Raw genomic sequence first — 14,306 nt, forward strand, 5'->3', positions numbered from 1 at the left:
CACTCATTAAACAGGATTGTTCATATTAAGTATATACGGTATATGTAACATGTAAATGACCTGTTTATTGCATAGCCATTTTAAACAATGTATATAAAAAGCACCAGAAACAAATCATCATTTGTACGACCTGACAGAAGATTACCAGAGCAGAAATAAAACATTTCTTGTTAAAGGATAAACTTCTGTCTTTAATATTAATAGTCTACTGAATTACTGAACAGCTAAATACAATACTACCTAATATTTATATACTATATTATAGCACTCTTCATAACTGAAACCAACAATGCAAATATCTATGAGAAAGTTAAAGCTAAATAATGTTGTAGCCTACAACATAGAGATTTGTCATATAAGTACTATACAGTATTGTATAGCATAATATCACTGTCCAGTTCTCAGGTATATCTGAATATATAATTTAGACAGGAAGGGGAACTGTAAATAGTGAAGTCCAAGAAAACTACCGATAAATAAAATGTTGAACATATGCTGAGCATCCTGAAACCCATCTCTGAAGCTTTAAACAAATACAGAAAAATAGCTGTTTTATTGATGATGCTGTTGAAATTTGGAAGGAACTGAGTGAACACTTAAAAACAGAACTACACATGGACAGAATTAAATTACAAGCATTAAAAAAACGAATGGGACAAGTACTGTCTCCAGCTCATTTTTTGGCAAATATTGTCAATATCCAGTATCAGGGTCAAAACTTAAGTGCTGAGGAAGAGGAGTTAGCTATGACATGGGTATCCAGCAATCATGCATCTGTAATGCTAACTATAATAAACTTCAAAGCTAAGGGGGAACCATTCAAGAAATATATGTTTGCTGAAGATATTTTAAAGAAAGTCACACCAGTGAACTGGTGGAAGTCACTTAAGCACTTGGATTTAGAGACTGTTCAAGTAATGATTTCACTTTTAACAGCAGTAGCTTCTTCTGCAGGCGTTGAAAGAATATTCTCTTCCTTTGGACTCATTCATTCTAAATTGAGAAATCGTTTGGGACCCTATAAAGCAGGAAAGCTTGTTTTTCTTTTCCAGATTATGAACAAAGAAGATGAAGATGACGAGTGAGCTACAGAGGACAATATTTAAGTTTTTTATGTGTAAGCTGGGCTGACAGTCTAAGTTTCTTAAAATATATATATTTTGTTTAGCCAAATTAGTTAACAAACATGGATGTTTGTTTAAGCAAATAACATATGCTGTAATGTTATTGTTTCAGTTGAATAAATCTATTTAAATTGTTATTATTAAGGTAATGATTATTTTTCTCCTTCCTAAGTACAACAGAAAAGTTGTCCAAATATGAATGATTAACCTATTAAACTGGGGATAAAAAAACTAATATGAAAAGTTGTTATTCTAAAAATCTTCATCTACTTGCATATTAAAGTTATACCAGCAAGAATTAGTCTTTATGTAGAAAACTATGATTTAAATCAAGCCTTACTGACTAGTGATTTAAATCGTGATTTAAATCAAATCCACCCTGACATTAAACATTATTTGACTAGTAACATTTGCCAAAGGCCTCATTTGTCATTTATGCTATTCAAATTTTCTGTACCTTGGTGGTGCAGTGGACTAAGTGCTGTTATGTAGCACTTAGCTGCCAGCTGCCTGCAATTAGTGAGAGTTCAAATCTCACCAGGCTCAAGGATGACTCAGCCTTCTATCCTTCCGAGGTAGGTAAATTGAGGACCCGGATTGTGGGAGCAATTAACTGACTTTGTAGAAACACCGCTTATGGAGGGCCAAAAGCTCTAATAAGCAGGTATATACAAAAAGAATGAAGGCTATTGCTATAAGTGCATTGTAAGCCGCCCTGAGTCTTCGGAGAAGGGCGGCATATAAATTGAACTAATAAATAAATAAATAAATACCTTTTTTGCTGCCATCCAATGCTTCTTTAATTTCTGCAGTCCAGACCTGGAAGCCCTGAAAAAATACCCTATACTAAGATCAAATGTCTAGGCTTATATACAGAGCCTCCCAAAACCTGGTATGCCAGGATGTTTTTCTCTCTCAAGAGGCAAGAGTTGGTGATCCCTTCCCATCCCGGCTGAAAGTGTGAGAAGAAAACTGTTTAGCAAATGTGTGGCCAAGACACCCATAGTATTTCTTCCAGACAGATTAAACTGCAATTCAACCATTCATTCTCCCTATTTTCCTGTTCTCAAAGGCAAGGTCTTCCCTAGCTAACGAGGCATCAACCACATGACCATACTATTTGCTAAGTCATGAAGCTCAAACAAAATGTTCAATTGGGTATTATTAAATTATAAGCCATTTTAACTCTTGTACTAACAGCTATTATACACATTTGCTTATTTTAATGATTAATATGCATGGCAAACATAACCGAACGAAATTGTGTTACATACACATAGTCCGTTTAATTTCAGTACTTGATCAGGCACAACTTCTCCCAGATCATAGGAAGTGGCATTTTCCATTACTACTATCAACTTCTTTTAAATGACCATGCCAGGAAGTGAATCTGGAATCTTCTAGAGTAGGTATAAGCAAAGTTGGCATTCTACTACCCAGCTAAGCTCATCCTTCACACAAGGGAGCTGCCTGTTTATAAAAAGTGCTTGTTTATTTTAAACCAACTAAAGCAGTAGTACCCGGGAAAATTTTAGAAAAAAATTAGAAGTTGGGAAGATGGAAAGAGAAAGAATAGGACATGTTAACTGAGTGGTCAGAAAAATCTGTTTAGCTTTATATGAGCTGCACACAAATTATGCCTCTATAATTATTTCTGCTACAACCAGAGCTTTCTGAATTTCACATTAACACAGTAACTGTAACTAAACTAACTCTTGGTGTTGGTGCTCCTATCTTAATCCATTAGAAATTAGCCAGAGTCCTCACAAAAGAAGTATGACCAACACTAAAGAAGGCTGCTTATTTTAAAAAAAATCCTTTATAGAGTAGAACTTGTCTGACCTGCTTCACAATAATCTTTCTTCTATTAATTAATTTGAAAGAACTACATTTTTTTTTCTTTTTAACATTCATGTTAAGGCACCTGGTTGGTACCCAGCTGACCCTGAGTTCTAGTTTTGCCATAGACACAAAGCCAGCTGAGTAATCGTGGATCAGACACTCTGTCCCAGCCCTAGGAAGAAGGCACTGGCAAATCACTTCTGAAATCTTGCCAAGAAAACTGCAGGGACTTGTTCAGGAATCAAGACTGACTATATGAAAATGAAAATAAAAAAATTAATACCACCTTTGCACTTATGGAAACGTATCATACATAAATGAGCTGATAGTGTCCAGTACTTATCAGCCCTCTAGCACAAGCAGTAAACAGGCATTTCTGTTGTAATTAAAACTATAGATTTAATATTAGATTATCTGATATGTTTATACAGAGCTCATTGTTCTTTAATGCTATTCTCCCCAGGCTGCAAAATATTTTAGTTACTGCTCCACAAAAGAAGCATATCTTAAAAATTTTCTAAGAATTTTAATTTGATTTTTCTTTTCAATCACAAACTTTGAATTTTTAAAAAATGTACTTATAAAAGCCATTACACGTTCGTTTTGAAAATCCAGTCACATCAGTAGACTTTACCTCTACCTTCAAAATATCCCAAAGCAATTGGTCTGGTACAGTTCCTTCAAAAGGACAAATGCAGAAACTGAACAGGGTATACTATCGCATCCTGCAACTAATCATTGTTGTTGTTGTTATTTAAACACAACCACTGCAACTAAGTGGAATGGATGGGAAGCAAGAAGACGGGAAGCAGCAAATGGGTAGGAGCAATGCTGCGTCACTACAATGAAATCACTAATGGAATAGGGCAGGAATAAATACACCTGCTCCCTGTGTCAACTAACTGAGTTCTGTGCATACTATCCTGCTTTATTCTTTTTAGAGAAAAAGAACTTAAAATGTTTATATGGAAAAAGATCTGAACTCAAAAAGATCATGGTCTAGCAGTAGGTATTGCATATATTTCATCTTTACAACATCAGTCATGTCACTTACTTAAAGATAAGTTTGTCATAAATGAGCTGCAAAAACCCAGCTAATCCCACTAAATGGCAGTAAAGAGACACTATAGTTCAACCTCTTTGCTGCCCTCTAATATTTATCAGCTAGATGTTTGCAGCTGGACATGGTGAACCCCCTTTACCAATCACTTTCAATATTGCTGCACAATCACTATAGCAAGATGACAAATAACTTCAGATTTCCAAACCTTGTCACTTATTTTTATTCTTAATTAAATAACAGCACAAATGTGTTGTCTGCCAACTTAAGTTGTTAAAAATCATGTGAAGTTCTCTGACATTTCACTTCATTGTTAGAATCTAGATACAACCTTTACATAAATTCAGGCAAACGTATGTTAACAATAGTATCTCAGTCTAAGAACATCACCTTCACACAAATTCAGTTTACAGGGATAGCTAACATCCTAAGATTTAAATACTAGGATTGTTCAAACATTTGCAGTCAGATACTTAATCTAATCAAAAAGGCTGCTAAAATGCTTGAACAAAAGTAGTAGGAACCTTAGATTCTCCTATGACAAAGGATAGATAGGTACTTTATAACTCTCCCCCCACACACATACAAACACACTTTTTGTTATTTTCAGAGCTCTTGCTGAGTTTCAACAAGAGTTATAAACTAGCAATGAAGTTCCTGTCAGTTTTAGAAAAGAAACACAAAAATAATATAGGGTCTAAAAATATATATAGAATGAAGTAGGAAGTGGGGATTCAGGTCACTGAATTCAACTCCCATTCATTTAAGAATCAGCCACTGTTTCAATGTATCCACTGTGGTGACCAAGTCTTAATGTATGAGCAGTTGGTGCGTGTCTCTGATTAATGCTACTACATCCCCATCATAACACTAAGCCCATTCAGTTCTCTCATTCCCCTTTCCAGGTCAGTTTTAACTGGTATAGACAAGTTCTCTGAACCTGTTCCAGTTTGTCCAAATCCTTCTAAAACTATGATCTCCAGATTTGGGCAGAATAGTCAAAGTAGGATTAATCAGAGCCGAGAACTGGTACAATGCAATAAATACTTTCTATGCCCTAGAAAATATATTTTTACTGATATAATCTAATACTTGCAGCCCTTTCTTAAAGCCATATCATGCTATTGAGTCACATTTGGCAAGTAATAAATTATAGTTCCAAGAATCTTCTAAAAAAGCACTTTACTTAGAATTAGGAAAAACTATAAGTTAGAGTGATGCCTAGGTACAACCATAACATTAGTTTAGCTGAAAGCATTTCTGAAAAATTAATTTGATTGACTATGATACATCCTTGCCAAATTTGCTATCTACTGCCATCCTATACAAAGTAAAGATTGCATCACATTAAATTCAATCGACATTGAATACACCCCCCCAACTAGCAATAAAGACACTGAAATATTAATTTACAGTAAGACAGAACCAAATACAAGGGTAGACTTTCCCTATAAAATACAAACTTGATGGTAGAGGACAGCAAAGGAGTACAGGTAATTCCTGATTTATAACAGTAATGGAGGCTAGAATTTCTGTCATAAGTCATAACAGTGGTAAGTCAAGGCACTCATGTGACCAACCCATTTTTATGACTTTTTTTGCAGCAGCCATCAGGCCAACACCTCAGTTGAAAAGCAAATGCAGCGGTACTAAATCAAGTCTATTTATTCCTATGGGTGATGTAAAAACATTGTAAATTGAAGTCTCATGACCACAGAATGCTGCAACAGGCTAGGAAAGTGAGCCAGTTGCTAAGCACCCGAAATGCAATCATGTGACCGGGGGGGGAAGGGTTACTGCTGCCATTGGAGCTCCAGAATTGGGTCATAAGCAGTAGTGGGATTCAGCCAGTTCGCACCACTTCGGGAGAACCGGTTGTTAACTTTGTGAACAGTTTGGCAAACCGGTTGTTGGAAGAAATCATTAGGGTAGAGAACCAGTTGTTAAATTACTTGAATCCCACCACTGGTCATAAGTACCTCTTGGTGGTTCCATCATAACTCTGACTGATCACTGAGCAACCAATCATTAAGCAAGGACTACTTGTAAGGGAAAAATGATAAACACAGGAAGGCATAGCAAAGGATGCATAAACAAAGTATGTCATATAACTTAATTCTGCAGTTACACTTAGATTGAACAGACAGAGAAAACTGAAGCCACAAATATTTCTAAACTGTTTCAGTTTTATCATAATATTTATTCAAACAGAACCTAAACAGTACATTTAAATCAGTGTCTCTTGACTTGTTATATCTTAATTCTGACTCTGTCAAAGAACCAGAGTCCAATTAAAATAGAAACAAGAAAACATCTTTTTTCAGGAAGGTATACACGTTTGGTGATTCAGTGTCTGATAATTACACTTACCAGCTGTGGTAATTTTAAGAACATAACAACTTCAATAATACTGTTGACAGTACTGTATCAGAGTAAAAGAATAAGAAAGCTAACTGAGGCTGATGCAGTTTTTGACACTAAACCCAAATCAAAAAAATATCCAAATGATGAGTGGAATTAACTATGGCTGAAGTAACATCTACAGTATGAGTGGTCCTTATCTAACTTTCAGTAGTAGTAACAAATAATGAGACTAAAAGCCAACGAATGCAAAATGTTATTTTATTTAGACGTCCATCTTTCAGGTTTCTTGTTCAAACTCACTCAAGTCAGATGTAAGTGGCTCTCCAGTACTTTTGCTGAGGTCTTTAATTGCATCACCAACATTTTGTAGAAGTGACCAAATTTATAAATGCAAATGAAATTATTTTTAAAAGGAAACAAGAAGTAAAATGTACAGTATGTTAAGCCTCTAGGAGGTTTAATACATCTATTTTACTTTTAAGAAACCCCACCAACTCCAAACAGTAAATAATGGATTCATACATCCTATTAATTTCTCCTCCCATCCATATGTATATGATTATATGTATGTACAGATACTCCACAACTTACAACAGTTCATTTAGTGACCATTCAAAGTTATGATGACAATGAAAAAAGTGACTTATGACCATTTTTCACACTTATGACTATTGCAGCATCCCCATTGTCATGTGATTTAAATTTGGATGCTTGACAAGCATATTTATGACGGTTGCAGTATTCCGGGATCACATGATCACCTTTTGCAACCTTCTGATATGCAAAGTCAATGGGGTAGCCAGATTCACTTAACAACAGTGTTACTAATTTAACAACTACTGTGATTCACTTAACAAATGGGGCAAGAAAAGTTGTAAAACAGGGCAAATCTCACTTAATAAATTTCTCATTTAGCAGCATCACTTTTGGGCTCAATTGTGGTCGTTACGTTGAGGACTACCTGTATATATATATATATATATATCAGTGTCTGATATAGTTCACTTTATTTCTAACCACAATGATGCCTAAATGAAAAAAACATGCACTATTAAATTACAACACAATCTCCATTCTTTTGCTGTTATGCTATGACAATGTGCAAATGTATATAAGGTATAGGAAACGGTTGTGAAATCTATAGACTAAAATATCTGAAGAGTACCAAGCTGTGTATTCCTAGGTCTGTTTTCTCCAGATAATCATGTCCAATTATATCCACTTTTCTTTCCCAGGTAATCATACTAATGTTTTCTATAATGAGTATGAATAAAATTACAACTTTAGAATTAACCAATTATAGTTACTGGCTATTCATAACTGTAGTACTATTTTGAACTTAGGCAAAATGTATTTTTGTTATTTGCACAAAGTAAGAGTCAAGAATTTATTTTGGAAGTCAATGCACACCAAAGCACAAAGGACATTACAAAATTCAACTATCTAACTACAAAATATAGCTTGAACTGAAGTTTACTGATTTGGTAGACTGATCCCAAAAGCAAATTTCTGCAAGCACATTAATTACTTCATTGAGTCCCAGTTTGATAGTTCTCAGATAGATAAGAACTTCCTTTAGATCTTTTTCTCAGGATCTGAAATGTTCTTTTTCTCAGTCTGAACAAATGGACCACAAAATTATTGGGTCTCTATGAATCTTCAAGTATATAGCAAATTAAATATCAGATGTATGGAGAAAACAAAACTTTGCTTGTGAAGATCAATTAAATTAAGTCTCTGAGAACAAAATATTATACTTTGTACAATAACATTTCATTTAAATGAATTAATGAGGCAGGGGAAGTGTCAGTCATTCCCTACTGTCCTTTAAATTGAGGCTACCCATGCTTATGTCATTACGCAAATGACATAAAATGATATAAAATGAAATGCAATGGAGATTTTATTTATTGCAACCAGGTTTCACTGTACTGACATTTGCATAAGAAAAGCCTGCTTTAAACTTTAAAATCCAATTAAATAAAAAACCGAAACAACAGGAGCTTTAACAATACACATTTTACTGAATTTATAATTCACTTTTTCTCTGAAAATTTAAGGGTTGACAGTTTCTACATTAGTTTTTACATGAGAGTTTCCCTCATTCTATTCCTACAAAAAACTCTGTATGGTACACAGGGCTGAGAGTGAGTGACTGGCTCAGTACAGGTAGTCCTCAACTTACAACAGTTCATTTAGTGACTGTTCAAAATTACAATGGCACTGAAAAAAGTGACTTATGACTTTTTCACAGTTACAACTTTTGCAGCATCACCAGTCATGTGATCAAAATTCAGATGGTGGTCAACTGGTTCATATTTATGACTGTTGCTGTGTCCCAAAGTTATGTGATCACCTTTTCAAATCTTTTGATAAACAGTCAATGGGGAAGCCAGATTCAATTAACAACTGGGTTACTAACTTATCAACTGCAGTGATTCATTTAACAACTGAGGCAAGAAAGGTTGTTAAATGGAGTAAAACTCACTTAACACATTTCTCACTTAACAACAAAAATTCTGGGCTCAATTGTGGTTATAAATCAAGGACTAACTGTGTTATACAGCAAACTATATTGCTAGGTAGAGATTTTAATGGATCACTCTTAAGTATTATACAACACTGGGCTCTTTCAGGACATAAGCTCTCACTGTACTTTTAATTAGATGGCAGCTTGAGAGTATTCTCAATTACTCCATGTACATAAGATAGTTACTTTCTTATCCATACAGTGCAGCATTTCTTCCTAATAAAACTGTTTTACATCTGCAGAACCAACAAAAACTACATTTTGCAAAAAGGCATGTGATTTAACAAAAGAAATTTTATCAAATATTTTGAGGACCTTTACTAGCCATATGTCAATATGTTGAACTAGATATCTGACTGGGTACTAAAATCTAACAAAGGAAGATTTATAACCTTCCTATGTTAGATTTATGCAGAATCTAAATGCATCCAGTTTTGATCACATTATAAAAAAGATGTTGAGACTTTGGAAAAAGTGCAGAGAAGAGGAACAAAGATGGTTAGGGGCCTGAAGACTAAAACAGCTGCAGGAATTGGGTATGGTTAGTAGTGAAAAGAAAGACCAGGGCTGACATAATGGCAGTGTTCCAATATTTGAAGGGCTGCCGCAAAGAAAGAGGAGGTCAACCTATTTTCCAAAGTACCCAAAGGCAAGAAAAGAAACAATGAATGGAAACTAATCAAAGAGAGATCCAACCTAGAAGTAAGGAGAAATTTTCTTGACAGTGAGAACAATCAACAGTGGAAAAGCTTGCCTTCGGAAGTTGTGGGTGCTCCATCATTGGATGCTTTTAAGAAGAGCCACCTGTCTGAAATAGTATAGAGCCGTAATGGCGAACTTATGGCATGCGTGCCACAGGTGGCACGCAGAACCCTCTCAGTGGGCACACCAGCCATCACTCCAGCCCATCTTCACCACGCATGTGCGCACACCTCCCACCAGCCAGCTGGTCTTTGGATCTTTGCCACGCGGGGGGGGGGCTTCCCCGATCTCTGCAGGTTCCCCACAGTACGCCCTACCTTTCTCCTCCATTTCTGCCACCCGTGCCTTCCCCGATCTCCGCAGGTTCCCCCTGCACACCCCACCTTTCTACTCCATTTCTGCTGCCTGCACCTACCAGCCAAAACGGGGCATAGGGGAAGGGCTGCCTGAGACTCCCCTGCGCCCATTTTGGGCCTGGAAAACCTCCTGCACCAACATGGAAGCCAAAACAGACCGCGGGGGGACGGGGCGCATGTGTGGGGGTGCTCACATTGCATTTTGGGGGTTTGGGCACACGCGCCAGGGGTGGTCTCCACTTACCTTTACAACCAGTTTGCAGCGGGAGCACGGACGCGTTTCTGCACATGCGCAGAAGCTTCTGCGTATGTGCAGATCACCCATGATGACGTCATGGCGGGTGGGCAGAGCCTCCCATCGGTTTTACTATCGGTTCTACAGAACCGGACAGAACCGGGATCAACCCACCACTGGTGCGCGGATGCACTTAGGGCACTTGGCACCAAAAAGGTTAGCCATTACTGATATAGACTCTCCTGCTTGAGAAGAGGGCTAGACTAGAAGTCAAAAGTCCCTTCCAACTCTGTTATTCTGTTATAATAAGACAAATAAAACTGTTCTCCTCTAAAATGTACCCTTATTAGCAGGTATTTGGAAACTATAACAGTTACTCTTCAAAGATATTTAGTTTTCATTATTAAAATGTTTAAATATGAATTCTAACTGTTCTTCAAGAAGACATTAGGTACAAATAGGAATACTAAAATGAACATATGGCATAAAACCAGAAAGCATGTTACAAAACATTTTGCTTCAACTATTCATAAGAAGCAAAATCAATTTAATTTGCATGCTTGGAAGGAATTTCACAAATTGTTTGTCTTGTGATATGCAGGAGCAGCATCTGAGAGCAAATTTAAAGCCTCTTTGGGTACACAGGAGTTCATTGTTTTTAGACTAAAGTTTATAATCCAAAAGGACACATGCAACTATACATATGTAATTATGTTTTGTGCAGTGGTGAAATCTAAAATTCATTACTACCAGTTCTGTGGGCGTGGCTTGGTTGGGGGGGTAATGTGACAGGGTGGGCGTGGCCATTTTTTTTTTTACTTTTACTTTTAAAACCATTTTTTCTATAACCTCTTCGGCAAAGAGGTTGTAAAAAAATGCTTTCAAAAGACTCTGATGATCGCAGCTGAGTTGCCTGATCGGCAGAGGCTTTTTTTCTTTTAAAAGCCTCTGCCGATCAGGCAACTCAGCTTGGATTGTCCGAGGCATTTAAAAGAAAAAAAGCCTCTGCTGATCAGGCAACTCAGCTTGGATGGTCAGAGGCTTTTAAAAGAAAAAAAGCCTCTGCCGATCAGGCAACTCAGCTGGGATCTCAGAGGCTTTTAAAAGCATTTTTTCAACAACCTCTTTGACAATCCCAGCTGAGCCGCGCGATCATCAGAGGCTTTTTTTTACTTTTAAAAGCATTTTTTCAGCCAAAGAGGTTGTAGAAAAAATGCTTTACATTTTTTTTAAAAAGCCTCTGATGATTGTGCAGCTCAGCTGGGCATGGGAGGGGGGGAACAGGGATTTTTGCTACCGGTTCTCCGAACGACCAGCCTCCACTGCTACTGGATCGGGCGATCCGGTCTGAACTGGGAGCATTTCACCCCTGGTTTTGTGTATTTGCCCCTATATCCAAGCTTCTCAAAGCATATGCCATGCTAACTTTTACATGCTAACACCCACCCATATTGAAATATGGACAGGCAAAATACAAAAAATACAGCACAGAAGCTATGCTGTGTCGTGGAGTAAAATGTTAGGTGGGCACTAAAGTGCAATCAATTAATAGCACCCATCAAGCTGCTCATCTATCACTGTAGCCACTTCTTTATAACACTTAATTTTTATAATTTTATAATTTTAGCATTATTAGCAAAAAATAATTTGGAATATAAAAACAAAGGAAAATGCGTAGAAGGGAAACAGCATTTCAAGGCACTTAAAATATGCCAGTGTTGTTGATATTGTTGTTATTAAATTTTAATCCCACCTGTAATATATATTTTTGACAGGAAATATACCTAATACTCCTGCCTCCTATTTTTCCCATAACCGCCACCCTGTGAAGTGGACTAGACTGAGAGAGAGTGACCCACACAGCCAGCTTTCTATATCTATCATTACCTCTTTATTTAATATTGTCCATTATTTATATATATATATTTTGGGGGTGCAAAGTCCACTTGTCTGAAATATTATTTTCAAGAAAGAGAGGCAAGGAGCTAAAAAGCCTATGATGTCACTCTCGATGTAAACAATAAGTCAAAATGACAGTGAATTGTAGCTTCTTTTCCACTTAAAACCTTTATATACAAGTTGGATTTATAGTAAAATCTTCTTTGTAAAAAAATGAATGTGCCCTTTAGCACTAGCATGCAAAGAAAACTACTGTATACTTTTGCCCAACCTTACTAGAGTCCAGAGACATATCTTGATTATGATAACAGGTCCAATTTCAAGAAATAAAAATAATTTGAATTCCCCAAGATCAACTTGTATAATAGTCAGATCTTCCATTTATGAAGAACTAAAATCAAAATAAACGTACTCTTAACATCAGTTATTACCAAGCAGAACTAAAGTGTTTCTGAAACGGTGGCATATGTTATGTACATTTAACAGTAACATGAAATTGTACGTCTTAACACCATTTGTATGACAGATACCGGTAAATAAGCTCAATGAAATATTTTATAGCTGAAACTCTCCTTTTATCCATGAAAATACTACTGATTGGCTTTTCTTCCTATGTGAAAGGAAGTCTGTAGGGTAAAAACAATTTTACTGTCATCAAGTTTGTAACCATCCCAGGAAACAGAAAGGTCAACCATCTGTCAAATCTTATTCTAAAGAAGCAATCAACTATGAAAAAAATAAAATAAAACTAAATAGTATAATTTAATCTTGCTGTTTTCTATTCTTTCATCTATAATTATCATAAACTTCCCAGAGAAATAAATTTCTAAGAATTTATTAGAAGGCCATAATTGAGATTCTTCTGAACGTTTTAACATAAAAATGATTGAAAAACATTTTCTTGTATAATAGGAATTATTAATCTAATTTTCAACAAGATACATAAAATATGGATTAAGTCAGATTGATCCCAACTTTACTGGTCTTCTGAAAGGGCCTGAAGACATGATTTGCCTTTTTGCTTGAGGATCTGGTAATGGCGATGTAGAATCTGCAAAACCTCAGGACTGTTAGTGCGACTGACTGCACTAACACTATTTTTTGTTATTATTTTCATCTCCCTCCCTATACACACACACACACACACAGAGGCTGCTATATAAATCAATCAAACAAATATAGCATAAATAAGCAAATATTTAGTAGTTTTAACTGAACGAGGAAGCAAATATATATACTCAAATGTTTGTAGCTTCCACCAAAATAGTATAGATAATATATCCACAAAATATTGTAGATACATCAATAACCATGACAGCTTAGTGGCATTTGTACAAATTTGACTTGTAAATCCTATGTTCTTTAACAGACACTCTGAATGCTGTATGTAATAACTTGAGGGAATAAAAATATAACTAACAAATTAATTCCCTTTTTTAAACACTGATATTCACTTACCTTCCTTTGCGGATTTACAGAATGGGAGTTTCTGCTCCCCGTGACAAAGAAATTGACATATTTATAGCCCACCGATTAAACCTATGATTTTATGGAAACTAAATACAGTAATGTGGTTATATAGTTTTTCTCCTTTACCTGTATAAATTGGGAAACTGAAGCAGAAGTAATAAATATTGCAGGGACGGTGTTTTTACATGTAGGTAATGTGTTCATTTGCTTACCCAAGAGTCAATTTACTAAATGAATATTTGTATAAGCAATGTAGCTAAAATGTTACATAACATCTCTTTGTCAGACATATTCATACATCTATTTACTATATTCTTCATCTTATAACAATTATAAGACAACAACTCCCAGGAAGCCATCAGTGTAGAAAGAAATGTTAGTTAAAGGGACTTCATTTAAGGTTAGAAAGGGAGACTACTAAACAACTCCGGGACGAGTTCAAACCAGATCAAAACAAACTCTAGCTGGAAAGGTAGCTTACGTTTTATCTTGAGAAAAAAGAAAAAAAAGTGTATTGCTTGCTACTCCTTCGCAAAAGCTCGGATTGCAAAGAAGCAAAGAGGCCTCATCCTCTCAGGAAAATACCACGTCACTTTATAAACACAAAACGATTATGAGAAGGTCGTAATTTATCCGGAAACGAGGGAAAGCGGCAAGATCTGCGGGAGCTGGACCGGGACTTCGCTACCGGTGTTCTACGGAAAAGAGGAAGGCAACCGGCCTT

At 36.1% G+C, this 14,306-nt stretch overlaps 1 protein-coding gene across 2 annotated transcripts in view; it reads right to left on the reverse strand.

Moving 5' to 3' along the window:
* HYCC2 (hyccin PI4KA lipid kinase complex subunit 2) overlaps nt 1-14,306 on the reverse strand; it is a 77,998-nt gene that overhangs the window by 62,978 nt on the left and 714 nt on the right. The gene's annotated exons all lie outside the window — the stretch shown is intronic.

Source organism: Pantherophis guttatus, chromosome 1 (assembly GCF_059756535.1).
Source record: "Pantherophis guttatus breed Tessera chromosome 1, ASM5975653v1, whole genome shotgun sequence".
In the NCBI taxonomy this organism is placed as follows: domain Eukaryota; kingdom Metazoa; phylum Chordata; class Lepidosauria; order Squamata; family Colubridae; genus Pantherophis; species Pantherophis guttatus.